The following is a 14,537-nucleotide window of genomic DNA, read 5'->3' as shown; positions in this document are numbered from 1 at the left end:
TGTTTTTTTTGTGCATAACAAAAAGCTCATCATTGTGCGGTCAAAATGTAAACTAACAGACGCTGAGCATAATAACAAAGACAGATTTCACAGCTGCTCTGTTCCCAACTTCTACTGCGTGACTGACAGCCTTGAGTTTGAAATCCGCTTCGTAACCATGTCTCTTAACAGGTGCCATTTATGGTCCTTATACACACACATTACGGTAATATTACGTTGAAGCACCTTACGTATCACTCCGCGAGGCTCCAGACTACGGTAGCCGTAATGCTCTGACAATCCATCAAGCGCTGCAGCTCCGTAGCTTACCAAAGTCATACTAAAACATTTTTTGACAGATTGCTTAGCGCCGTGTACCACATAAAATCGGTTCGCGGTCATCAAGCACAACCAGAATTGATACATAAGGCGCGCTGTCAACTTTTGAGAAAATGAAAGGATTTTAGGCCGTGCAGCCCCTGTGGGCATGTCGTTAGCGTGGTTAGCTCGTTAGCGCGGTTAGCTCGCTAACACGTTGACGCCGTCCAGCCCCACAACTCGCTAACGGAGATTTGCCGTGTCAATCTTGTCGCTGCCTGCAGGTGAAGCTATGTGGGAGGAGGGGGAGTTGTGTTCAGTGAAGGAGAGGCGAGGCCGAGTAACGTTGCGTAGAGACAAAAGTGGACGAAAGAGAGGCAAAATTGTGGCTCCACAAGTATAATTATAACGTAACACAGACTATATCGATATAAAGGATACTGTCACATCTTATATCTCGTATGAAAATATATCGATATTTTTAAAAAACTTGATATATCGCCCAGCCCTACTATACATTGTAATGCAAGTCATAGACCTCATCATATCAATCCACAGGAGATTTATTACATACTTCCACTTAAATTCCCTCAAACATGTGCTGTTCCCAGAAAATCACACAGTAAAACAGTGCACACTTTGCACACTTCCTGTTTTGCCCTTTAGACCACATTTTTTTTTATTATTAACATAGCAGCAGAAGCAGCCAGCAGAAATGTAATGCCATGCCATGCGAAAAGTGCTTATATAATATTTTGAAACTGCTAACTTATCAGATGTTAGAGCCAAATAAAATAAGGGTCAAATGTGTGTGTGTGTGTGTGTGTGTGTGTGTGTGTATGTGAGAGAGAGAGAGAGAGAGAGAGAGAGAGAGAAGCAGCTTAGTTTTCAAGTGCAATAGGGTGAAGAGCTATCAATCAGTCAATCAAGCAAATACTTCTGTTTAAGGCTTAATAACTCAATTATTCACAAACATTCAGGAAATTATAGTAGTCATGGTGTTTTTGACTGACGTGGAAAACTACCAGAACATTTAAGGATCTCATGTCCATCTGGTGTTACTGACATCTTAGAATGTGTGTGTGTATGTGTGTGTGTGTCAGTGCATTTAAGCTGTCATCGCTGCATGGGTAACACATTCCAGTCATTATGTCCACAGACTGCAGGCTAGCAAGGGGTCACTGGGGCCAATGCTAGCCTCCACAAATAGAGATAGAAATTGGTGATCCATGACTGGTAAACAGTTTCTAATTCTCCAGAGATGTCAAAGTTGTACAAACAAGCAAAGGTTTTAAAATTATTTGCTGCTCAGATTATTTGCTGGGTATCATCCATTTATGTCTTCCCAGGTTACAGGAATAAAAGTAGGTCAATTGTTTTATTAATTTTTAAGCCTACGTAACTGTCTCGCTCTTTGAGTATGAATAAAGAAATGAATTGGCTTACTTAGTACAGCTTTGTGTATTTTGTGTGGGAAAATCAATGGCTGAGAAGCAACATCTGATCCTTGTTTGGGTAAGAATAGGTTTTTCAAATTTCAAAGCTGTTTCAAATTTGTGTGAGTTTAGATAGATAATAGTGTTACCTGTGCAAGGGACTCGAAAGACTTAATGTAGAGCAACATACTCGAACGCTGATGTTAAACTTAAATCTAAGATAGAAAAGAGAATGAAATTTACACGGAATTTTTTTTAAATTTTATTGATGTTTTATAGCTGTTTGTATGTCTGTGGAATTTCCCAGAAAGTACAAAGAAGTCATAAAAATACTGTAAATGATTTTAGCTCGGCATTCCAGGTTGATTTGTGCCATTGCTCTTGGTATTCTCTTTTATATAACAATAAATCTGAAACAGGAACATGTTTGAAAGGTTTGCATTGTTGAGCTTTCATAGAATAGAATAGAATAGAATAGAATAGAATTCAACTTTATTGTCATTGCACATGCACAGGTACAGGGCAACGAAATGCAGTTTGCATCCATCCAGAAGTGCTTTAGTGATATAGATATATTACAATATATATTAGCAATAATATAGATATGTGAGTATATTACAGAAATGGGTCTATTATGGTATGTTATAATGTACACGGTATGAAGTATGTTGTGAATATTCTATAACTATAAGTATGTACAGGCTGTAGTGAGTACAAGCTATGTACAGGATATGAACAGGATATAAATATGAAAAACTATACAGAATATGAAATGAAATAAATAGCTTTACAGAATCTGGGATATACAGCTATACAGAAATGGGAACTATGCAAGTTGTAAACAGTTGTAGGATTAAAGATTATCGAATGTACAGAATGATTATTTACACAGAGCTATACAGTAGTGCAGTTAAGATAAGTGAGGGTGTAGATAGTTTCTACAGAGGCTATATAAAGTGCTAGTGGTTGTGAGTGGTGGTTCAGTCCATGTTATTATTGTGTTTGAGGGTACAGTTGTCCATTGTGGGTGTGTGTATGTTCAGTCCATGAGTTAACGTGGGTCAGATGTCAGGAGGCAGAGTTCAGGAGTCTGACAGCTGTGGGGAAGAAGCTGTTCCGGTACCTGGTGGTCTTAGTCCGGAGGCTCCTGTGGCGCCTCCCAGAGGGCAGGAGGGTGAAGAGTCCATGTGATGGGTGACTGGGGTCTTTGATGATTTTCCCAGCCCTTTTCAGACACCGCTTCCTGTAGATGTCTTTTATGGCAGGAAGTGGTGCTCCGGCGATGCGCTGGGCAGTTTTCACGACCCTCTGCAACGCCTTCCGGTCCGAGGCAGAGCAGTTCCCGTACCAGACTGTTATACAGTTGGTCAGGATGCTCTCGATGGTGCAGCGATAGAAGTTCACCAGGATGTCTGAGGACAGGTGGTTCTTCCTCAGAGTCCTCAAGAAGAAGAGGCGCTGGTGAGCCTTCTTGACCAGCTTGGAGCAGTTGGTCGTCCAGGTGAGATCCTCGGAGATGTGGACTCCCAGGAACTTGAAGCTGCTCACACGCTCCACAGCCGTCCCCTTAATGTGGATGGGTGGATGTGGGTCAGCATTCCTCCTGTAGTCCACGATGAGCTCCTTGGTCTTCTCGGTGTTAAGCAGCAGGTTGTTTCTGTCGCACCACTCAGCCAGACGATCCACCTCCTCCCTGTAGGAGGCCTCATCGTTGTCACTGATGAGGCCAATCACCGTGGTGTCATCTGCAAACTTAATGATGGTGTTGGAACCATCAGCAGGTCTGCAGTCGTGGGTGAAGAGGGAGTAGAGGAAAGGGCTCATCACACAGCCTTGTGGTACACCGGTGTTCATTGTGATGGTAGATGAGCAGCGGTTATCCAGCCGGACATGTTGGGGGCGGTTGGTCAGGAAGTCCAGTAACCATTTGCAGATGAGGGAACTGATACCCAGGTCTGTCAGTTTCCTGATGAGTTGTGAGGGGTGGATTGTATTGAATGCTGAACTGAAGTCTATAAACAGCATTCTGGCGTAGGTGTTGTTGTTGTCCAGGTGTGAGAGGACAGAGTGCATTGCGATGGAGACTGCATCCTCTGTGCTCATAGTGTGTTTACCCTGCAGAGAACAATCCCCAAAAGGAGCCATTGCTTCGCGTTTTGATATAACAGAATAGTATGAAAGAAAAAAAATCAATACAATATACCCTTGTTCATATCGCTGATATTTAAAGCTGAGTTTTTTGTGTGTGAACTAATGAAACTGTCCTTCATGACCCTATTGATATAATCTGTAGGTTACAAATTACAGTAGCTGAAAAGAAAGAAAACCTCAGAATTGAGCTTGTGGTGATATTGTTTCCTGGTCTCTGTCTCACTGTTTCCAGTCTGTGGTTGGGAACCACTGATTACTAACCCCAAAAATTTCAGGACTGGCTTTCAGTGCAGACCAAGTCTTTTGCGTAAACAGTAATGTAGGTAGTTAATATATATGTAGCTAGTTCCTCCTTTACAGAACTTTTGTTCAGCCAGGAGAATTGGATCAACTCTCGTCTGAGACTGCTGATGTTTTGCTGCTGAGGTTTTCTCCACTGCACTGCTGAAGGAAAGTACCACATTTCAAAACAAGTAATGCATATTTTCTGTTGTTTTTATATCTTCCCACTTTTCTTGCTTTGAAACTAATAACCAGCTGCTCAGAATCAGCGCACAATGAATGAATTGTATTGTTATTGTATATCTCAAAACCTTTGAGTACTTCAAAGTCAGATATTTCCTTTTGTTTGTATGTTAATTCAAGTTACTTCAATTTTATTTATATAGTGCCACGTCACAACAACAGTTGCCTGAAGCCACTGATGAAAAGAAACAACATATATTATAACAATATAATATAATGTATATATTTAACTATAAATAAAATTACCAGTTTTAAAGTGCAAATATACCACATGGTGCTTAGTACTGAAATTTGCTACTTACTATAGACTGTGGTTTAGGTAACCTTCTGACTAGCATATGGTGCCGTCTGTCACCATAGCATTCCACAGATGATTTGCAGCAGGCAGGGGGTTTAGCAGGCTTTGTGCCCACCCCAGACAAGCTTCAGATCTTCAGTAACACCCAGCAATAATATTGATTATAAACAGTGGAATCAAGTTTTGATCTTGGAAACGCATAGCTTGTCATTTAAATGATATACATATATATTTTCTAGCATTTTAAAATACATTAATTTTACCCACAAAATAGTCTGTCTTTAAAAGACTGTTTCCAGGCCATAATGAGATCTTAGACCTGGCTGACTAAAAGGAACAAGACAGCTGTCAGTTAAAACAAAGGATTATACAATTGAACGGATTGAAAGGATTATAGAAATCTGTTCAATCCTTCACAAAGGAAATTGAAGTTTGGCAAAAGGTGTTTTTTTTCTTTCTCAGCTGTTTGAAGCAAGTTCAAACAAAACATGCTTAGAAAAGAAAAGCATAGAAGTAAAAACGGTTTAGTGTAATGTCTATGATTTCTTATTTTTTTGCTTCGAAGCAAAACAGCTAAATGAACATCCTCCAAGTGTGGGGATTCCATAATTTCTGCTAAGGTTTGTATATGCTCCCAGGGCGATGTCAATACAGGAATGAAGAGAAGACAAACAGCATATTTCAGTAAAGATGTTGCCAGTGGAAATGCCCTGACTGTGGTACATCATAGGGCGTTGTCTGGAATATAAAGTTTATGTTTAATATAATGTTTAATATTCGAATGGTGACCAGGGTGTACCCTGCCTCTTGCCCTGTGACAGCTGAGATAGGACCCAGCCCAACCATTACAATGAATTTAAAGGCTTGTTATGATACTTTATCATACCTGAGTGACCTTTTCTCTAGAACCAAACTGTTATGTGACTTGGATTTTTTATAAACTTTTTAATTTTAGTTCTTCCTCTTAACAGATGAATCCTTCACTATACTGTTTGCACACTTCAGGAGGAAGTAGAAGAGTTACAGCCTCATTGGGGGATCTTGTCCGGATAGGTGGCATAGAAACTGAAGACTGAAGACTTTCCTGAACATTTGTTTTTTCCTGACTAGGGATGGGTATCGTTTAGGTTTTATCTGATACCGGTGCCAAATCGGTACTTTTGAAATGGTGCCGGTGCTCAAACGGTGCTCAAACCGGTGCTTAAAGAATGGAGAACACAAAATTGGTCCAAAAACCTCTCATGTTCAGCTGGTTTTTTGTAAAAAGATAACAATGTTAACCTTTTCTGCAGCTATGGGGCATATATGGTATCATTCTTGGCTGGAAGCAGTGCTTAAACAATGGAAAAAACACAAACTTTATCCAAAAACCTCTCATGTTTAGCCGTTTCCCTCTTTTTCTTTGGTCATTTTAGCCTTTTTGGTCAGGGTGAAGGGAGTATCTGCCATCAAACAAGAAGACAGCCGCATGTAGCTATGATGATGTTTGCTAGTTCACCTTACATGCATTAATGTAATAACGTGGTTAGCCTACTCAACGTAAATTACACACGAACAACATTAAGCTACTCACGCAGAGAAGAACGGCTGCTGCTGCCATCATCATCCTCATCATTTCTGCTACACTGGCAGAGCTAGGGGTCAGGACTCTCCTCTTCGTGTTTTTGGGGATGTTGCTAACTCCGGGTCTGATAACAGGCACCACACCCGCAGTAGATGTGCACAGTGTGAGGTCTCGCAGCAAGCTATGAAATGCGGCGCATTTTTCGGCTTTTAAAAAAAAGCCCGCTATGCGTCGCCAGGTATTTCATCGGATTTGAGGTGTTACCTCCTTTGACAGTATCACAGTATCAGCTTAAAGCACTTGTTGCAGGCTGCTGAGTTTGCATATTTTGCTGTGAAGTACAGCCAGACTTTTGACCACTTCGCCTTGGGCATTTTTAATCTGTAGCTCTGCTCTAAAAGAACGTACGTACCTGGACCCACCTACTATCCTCGGAAACGCAAAATGATTGGCTAGAAGTGTATCACAGCTCAGGGAAAAAAAGCACCGAAATGTGCGCTGCTTTTCGGTCTGGTTACTACCGTTTATGTCAGAACCGGTACCCATCCCTATTCCTGACCATTTCTTAGCATTTGATTTTCCAGTATTGGATGACACAGTGGAAACACTGGAAAAACAATTCCAGCACACCAGGTGTCTTTCTGAAAGTGCTGTAACATAATTTCTATTTCATTCTATTTCATTCAGATTATTATTGTACCAAATGACATCTAAATAGAATACATAAACAGACACGGGTGCTTTCTTTTATCTGCGCAATGTATTTATTACTTTTAGGTTGAACTATTGTAATTTATTATTATCAGGCTGCTTTGAAAGTTCCTTGAAAAGTCTCCAGTTGATTGTTAAATCCAGAATCAAATCTATAATCTTTCTCCTCACATACAAAGTCTTGAATAATCAGACCCCATCATACTTTTAAGACCTCGTAGTACCATATTATCCTGAAAGAGCACTTCACTTGAAGACCTGTGGTTTCTAGAGTTTCTAAAAATAGAATGGGAAGCAGAACCTTCAGCTTTTAGGCCCTTCTTCTGTGCAACCAGCACCCAGTTTGGATTTAGGAAACAGGCACCCGCTCTACTTTTAAGATTAGACTCAAAACTTTCCTTTTCAATAAGGCTTATAGTTAGGACTGGATAAGGTGACCCTGAACCATCTCTTAGATCTAGTGTTACCAGCTCAGACTACTGCAGGACATCATGTGATACACTGTGATGCACTGAGCACTTCTCCAGTCACCTCTTTTCACTCCCTGTCACTCAACATGTCGTCATTATTATTTAATTCCTTTATTTATTTAAATCTGTTTCGCAAATTTAATTGCTTTTCCCCTTTACTATCATTACATACATACATATATAAAGTCGTTAATGTCGTTAATATATATATATATATATATATATATATATATATATATATATATATATATATACATACATATATATTAGGGGTGCAACGATACACAAAATTCACGGTTCGGTTCAGTTCGATACTTTGGTGTCAATATTTTTTCGATACAAAAAAAAATGTTCATGCTTTTTTAATTTGTCATTTATTAAAATTATAAATATATATTTTAACTCAAAAGTACAGTTTTTAAATTTAATGTTGCTGAAACAACAAAGTAATAAAAAATATATATATATCTGATTGAGAAATCACTCATCTTTGGAAAAGAGAGTTTATTACAGAGAAATGGCTCTTTCCAAAATAAAAGCTATACTATACACTTCTTCTGGGCTATATTCTCAGCAGCATATTAAACATATCAGGTCCCCATAAGGAGAATCACGTGCTAACGGATGTCTAAATGACTCGGGTAAAGTTTGTAGCATGCATGCTTGTTGTTTTTGTCTGCTTCCACTTGTCTTTGCACTAGGATGATGTCGGTGTAAATGTGCAGTCATATTTGTTGTGTTCCCACTAGTGCTGTCAGCGTTAATCTGAAATGACGTTAACGCCACAACACGGCAAATCTCCGTTAACGAGCTACCGGGGATCGCCCCGTGCGTGTGGCTGGACGGCCAACACGTTAACGAGCTAACTGCGCTAACGCACTAGTTCCCACCCATGTAATTGAGCATTGTGTGGCACATCCAACATACATACTGTTTTACTTTAGTCCACTGTACACCTTCAGGGTCATATGTCACATGAAAACCAAAAGTGTACAGTTAGCAGGAAGGGGGGAAAAAAACAGCTACAATCTGGGTTTGGAGTTTTGTTGCTGTTCTTTTTTTTCTTTGTCTAGTTTCAAACGCCAGATCTGAATGAGGGTGGGGGAGGTTCAATTTGCCATGTTGCAAGGAGAGCTTAACTTCTGTTTCGCTAGCTTGCCCTGCGCTCAGTGAATCTGCGTTGGACTATTCCGCCTAGGCTGCACTGTCGAGCGCAGATCCACTGAGCGCTCAACACAGACAGCATCGTCAGAAGGAAAGTTGATAATAAATAAATTAAAAATATTATATATTATTCATACATATCGTACCGAACCGAAAGCACTGTATCGAACGGTTCAATATCGATACGAGTATTGTTGCACTCCTAATATATACACATATATATATATATATATATATATATATATATATATATATATATATATATACATATATATATATATATATATATATATATATATATATATATATATACACATATATATATATACATATATATATATATACATATATATATATATATACATATATATATATATACATATATATATATATATACATATACACACACATATATATATATATGTTTTCTGAAGCTTTAAAGTGCTCAAATGTTTTGTTTTTGTTAATAGTCACTATCTCCTTGAGGGGGGGAAAAAGATTATTAGATATAATAGATTAACTAAAACATAACATTTTAAACCTCTGCAACCTCAGCTTTCCATGCTGACTGACAATTATGCCAGAAGCAAATTGTGCCAGTTAAAATTTAAATCAAGTGACTCCAACTTCTGTCATCCCACTTTGCAGTTATCTATTTGTAAGAAATGTTTGGAATCATGTATGATTTTCGTTCCACTTCTCACGTGTACAACACTTTGTATTGGTCTTTCACATGGAATTCCAATAAAATTGATTCATGTTTGTTGCAGCATGTAAAATCCTTTTTATTCTAGTTTTTCATTCATTGGGCTTTTTCTATACAACAGCCACATGACATAGCTGCTTCTCAGAACTAAATAACAAATGAGTGAACTATTTAACTAGCATTCTGGAAGATCATATTACTCGTTACTGCCGTGTGTTTCTATGACCGTCCTTGGAACAGAATATGAGATCACATCATCACAGCCATTTGGATCACTTAGAAACAACTAGCACTTGTCAGCATTTCGTCCGTTTTTTTCTCTTTTTTTTCACCTCTAGCTCACTCTGAAAGTTTATTTCACACAATCTCACCCCCACACATGACTGTCATATAATTTAACACCTACCGAAGTCTGATCAAAATAGCAGGTTGCCAAGCTGGCACAGTACTGTGTCCCATTGTGCTTTCACAAGAGTCAACAACATTCTACAGTAGTAAGGCCAAAACCTTCACACATCTCTCATCCTCAGTTCATACAAGGTCGTGCATCTACATGTAGAAAGGGCATAAAGTCGTTCCATTTTGCATTGTTTGATTGTTTTTTCGAGTAACACTGAATCTCAAGAGAATAGCATATCTACCAAGTTATTTGAAAATAATTGTGAAAAAGTATTGCTAAAAGAGGTTTGTGCTGACCTGGCTTCCTCTGACCTAAACCCAAACTCTTGTAAAACTGGTAAAATTGGCTGTGAGCCAGATTTTATTGCCCAGGATAAATCCTGACCTCTCTAATTGCCAGAATTGAACTAACACTTTCCAGTTTGTTTGGGGTTTTTTTGGAGGGGTGGGGGGGTTTCAGTAAAAAAAAACAAAAACATTTTTTTTAAATAGCCTAGCTCTTGCTGAGGCAGAATAATATGGGCTGACCATAAAAGCCATTAATCTCACAGCAGAGCAACCTTTCATCAGAACCTTTACAGAATGTTCAACCCAATGCCCTTAGGTTCTTGGTACAGTGCAAGATGAACTTAGAGCTGATTTAGAGCTATCTCTCAGTTGCCTTACTGGATTCAAAGCTTTTTTGTTTATTTCACCTATAGGTTAGACTAAAACTTGCAAGAGAAGACAAAACAAAACAACCAAAAATACTTTCATTTACTCTTTCAGGCAATATGGCAACATTCATTGCTTCTCTAGTGGATTGCATGGGAAATTAGTTTGCATCGTACCTGTTGCCTTTTATACTGCAATAAAAGACTAACATGCATGCAATGGAGGTGAAGGAATACCATCCTCAAGTTTCAGTTGAGGGTATCAGAGCCCTTACATTTTGCTTTTCCCATGATACCAAGTGTGGGTTATTCCCTAAGGCTGAGCTCTTTTTTGAAGTATGAGGGAAGATAATACTTATACATTCATTCTGTTGTCCAACATCATGTTTGAAAGAACACAGTGTGTGTTGTAAAAACTGTGCAGAGACCACCTCAAGCTAAAAAAGGTGTTCCTGACTCGACTACTTTTGTGGGATCTAGTGAAAATTCTGCTCAGATGACAGTTTTCATTGTTCTCGAGGTACCTCGTGAAGTGTTTGTCAAAATGCATTGAACACAGCTTTCTTGGGATGAAACCATAGATTTTATATAAAGGATGTAAATAGAGACCATGTTATTCTTTTTCAACATTTTTTTTTCAAATTCAGATTTATTTGCCACATATATCATTGTATAAATATAAAGTGCATTTAAATGCATATGTAAAAGTCCACCTGTACACAAATAAAGAAGACACTGAAGAAGACAAATGGAGATGAATTTCATTTATTTAGTTATTTATTCAAATATTCACTAACTTACCTAACTAGTATCACAACTATAGTCAAGGACTTAGTTGACTAGTGGTAGATAGTGGGTCAGGTGAACTTGCCCTGATGGTCTAGGAGTATAAGCCCCTCCTCATTACTTCCTTCTTACTGTCTTCATAGCCAGCACTGTTGCTTCCATATATGACTTATTGTCTAGAGATATGGGGTAATGCATATAAAACAAATACTCTTCCTAGTTTCAAGTTACAAAAGAGCTATAAGAATTATAAATCAATCAAAGTACATAGAACCAACTAACATTTTGTTTATTAATCTGAATACCCTGAAATTTTATGATTTAGTTGAATATAAAATGGCACAGGTAATGTATAAAGCACAAAATAACTTGCTTTGCCGCAGTACTCAGAAGCTGTTTAAAGTCACAGAGAGTCAATATGACTTAAGGGGAACAGATTTCTTTAGAAAAACAAGATAAGTACAAACATAAAGCAGAGATGTGTTTCTGTTAGAGGAGTTAACTTGTGAGTAGTTATGACAGTGATTAAAAAGTTGTAGTTCATTTTCCTTGTTTAAAAATGTGTTTAAAAATAGAGTATTAGAAAAATATATAAATCAAGAATGAAAGGAGCCAAAATAATAATACTGAAACTCTTGCTTATTTTGCTTTGATTATTTTAATGAAATTTAAGTTAATGTAGTTACTCATCTGAGGTGGAAAGTTTTTTTTGATGTCTGTTTGTTTTGTTTTTGTTTGTTTGTTTGTTTGTTTGTTTGCTTTGTTTTCTTTTACTCTTTGCTTCGAGCCCTATGTATATGAGCTGCATGCTAAAAAATCTTTTGTTAAAAGGGTTGGCGTAATAAGCATATGCTTCAGCCAATACCTTTTGATTAGCCTTTTCTCGTGCTTTCTTGCTTTGTGGTAATCTTTATTCTGTATTCACTGAGATATTTGAATGCTAATCAATCAATCAATCAGAGCACATGGTAGTGTCTCCCTGATGGGAGCATAGAGAACAGTCTTCTGTTAGAGTGACTGGAATCCCTTATGATCCGCCTGGATGATTATGACCTGCTCAATGTGACGGCTGGGGTTGGCACTTCTCTCAGGTGAATGGACTATCCTGCTGAAGGTCAAGTGGTCCATCAGGTGCAGCTGCCCTTTCAGATGGTGATGACGCAGCCACACAGTCATAGGGAGAGGGAGTAGAGAAGAAGGCTCAACTCAAAATCTTGGGGGAGTACAGTGCTGAAGGTGAGAAGCCACTTGGTGATCAGCCAGTATGATCACCAAGTCTGGAAACTTAGGATCCAACTACATGGGATCTCCACGCTAAGGTCACTCAGTTATTTGCCAGCCTGAAGGGAAATATCATGTTAAATACTGAACTGTAATCTATAAATAGCAGTCTAGAATAAGCCCCTTTCATTGTGTCCAAGTGGGCAAAAATGGAGAGGAGCAAGTGGACAATGGTGTCATCTGTGGATTTGCTGGGGCGGTGTGCAAATAGTAGACAGTCCATGGTGACAGGCAGGGAGGATGTGATGAAAGTTTTGATGAATAAGGGCTATGGGCTGATAGTCATTAAAGCTGATGAGCTGGTGTTTCTGTGGAACATGGACTATGACTGTCTTATTGAAGCATATGGGAATAATGCACTTAGAATACAGAAACATCTGTGCCGCATATAGTTTAGAAGTGACAGAAAAGATACCACCAAAGGTGGCTGAGAGCAACAGGGAAGCACCTGTGGAACTTCCAGTTCCAGACAGACAAGCAGCTGTTGGCCAACCAACCAGATATAGTGGATGACAAAGTGCAGAAGAGAACCATATCAGAGGTCTCTGTTCAGACCAGTGCCCTCCTAGGATCAACCAAAAGACTGCACAAAACTCTCAAACGGCCATGACAACCTGAGTTTGAGGATCGCACGCACACACACACGCACGCACGCATATATGACTCTTTCTTCTTTGACTTGTTATAATGTGACTGTGTGATGCACTGTTTGAGGTGGCATGTTCTGTAGTAGAGGACAATACATTACACTTCAGCTTGGAACAGCTGCAGATGAATTTCTGTCCTCATGAATCACCCCTGCTGAGGTGAAAATTGCTTTGTTTTTGTCTCAGAAATACCCATACTGTGCATCACCTAAAGTAAATCCTCAGGTGAAATTTGTTACTGTAGTGTTGAAGTTCAGTTATATTCTCCTTTATTTTATTCAAAACATTTGAAGTAGCACAGTGGTCTAAATCCATAGAATGGTGCTGCGGGTCTTAATGTAGTCTACTGGTCTTGGAGACAGTTCAGGTTCTGAGATAACATACAGAAATTGGATCCTCTCTTTGTTCAGTCATCTCTTGGGGACATGGGAATTACAATCATATACGAGTTTTAGGTCAAGCTGACAGTCACAATGTCATGTCTTTAAATGTATTAAAGATATGTGAGTCAAGCTTCACAACACAGAACACGCACAGACACAAACATCAGTGTAACTGATCGGTACTGACCACAGCTGGGGGGTGAGAATGCATCCTGAAGAGAGTGGGAAAGAATGTGTGGAGAAAAAAAAGTGCACTGGCATTAAGGACAAATCTGCATTTCTTATTTAAACATACAAAGCATAATATCATGTTGAACTCCCTGACCTGTTTTCTTTAGCACTCTTTATTTTTTTCCATGGCAAATTTTTAAATAAAAAGGCTCGGGATGAGAGGTGAATGGTCTTCATGAAAGAAAAAAAAAAAGGAAGTCCAGTCACTTTCTTTCAGACCTGTTAAGCCGTTTCTGGTTGTACATCCTTCTTGTTTCGATGCTTCCTTTCTTTACCATTGTATTTTCCTGATTCTCTGTACCGATGTCTTGTACCCTTCTGCTGCTTATATAGTCAGTACGCCCTGTGTACTTTGTTAAGGTGTTGCATTGCATCAGGTCCGGACCAGGACAAAACAGTCAGCTCTGGCATTTCTTGTCCAAATGGCCCACAATGATTGGTCAAAACAGTGCAGTACTATATGGAAAACACAGAAATATAGCAATAATAAGTCACATAATCGCATTATATAAGGGCAGCACGGTGGCACGGTGGTTAGCACTGTTGCCGCACAGCAAGAAGGTCCTGAGTTCAATTCCACTATCAGGCCGGGGTCTTTCTGTGTGGAGTTTGCATGTTCTCCCCGTGTTTGCGTGGGTTCCCTCCGGGTACTCCGGCTTCCTCCCACCGTCCAAAGACATGCACCTTGTGGGGATAGGTTAATTGGATAATCCAAATTGCCACTAGGTGTGAATGTGAGAGTGCGAATGGTTGTCTGTCCCTGTGTGTTGGCCCTGCGACAGACTAGCGACCTGTCCAGGGTGTACCCCGCCTCTCGCCCTATGACAGCTGGGAT

This window comes from Mchenga conophoros, linkage group LG5 (genome assembly GCF_057382185.1).
Source record: "Mchenga conophoros isolate Kocher_MC1m ecotype Shallow Benthic linkage group LG5, M_conophoros_male_GT1.1, whole genome shotgun sequence".
In the NCBI taxonomy this organism is placed as follows: Eukaryota; Metazoa; Chordata; class Actinopteri; order Cichliformes; family Cichlidae; genus Mchenga; species Mchenga conophoros.
This window is presented reverse-complemented; position numbering follows the sequence as displayed.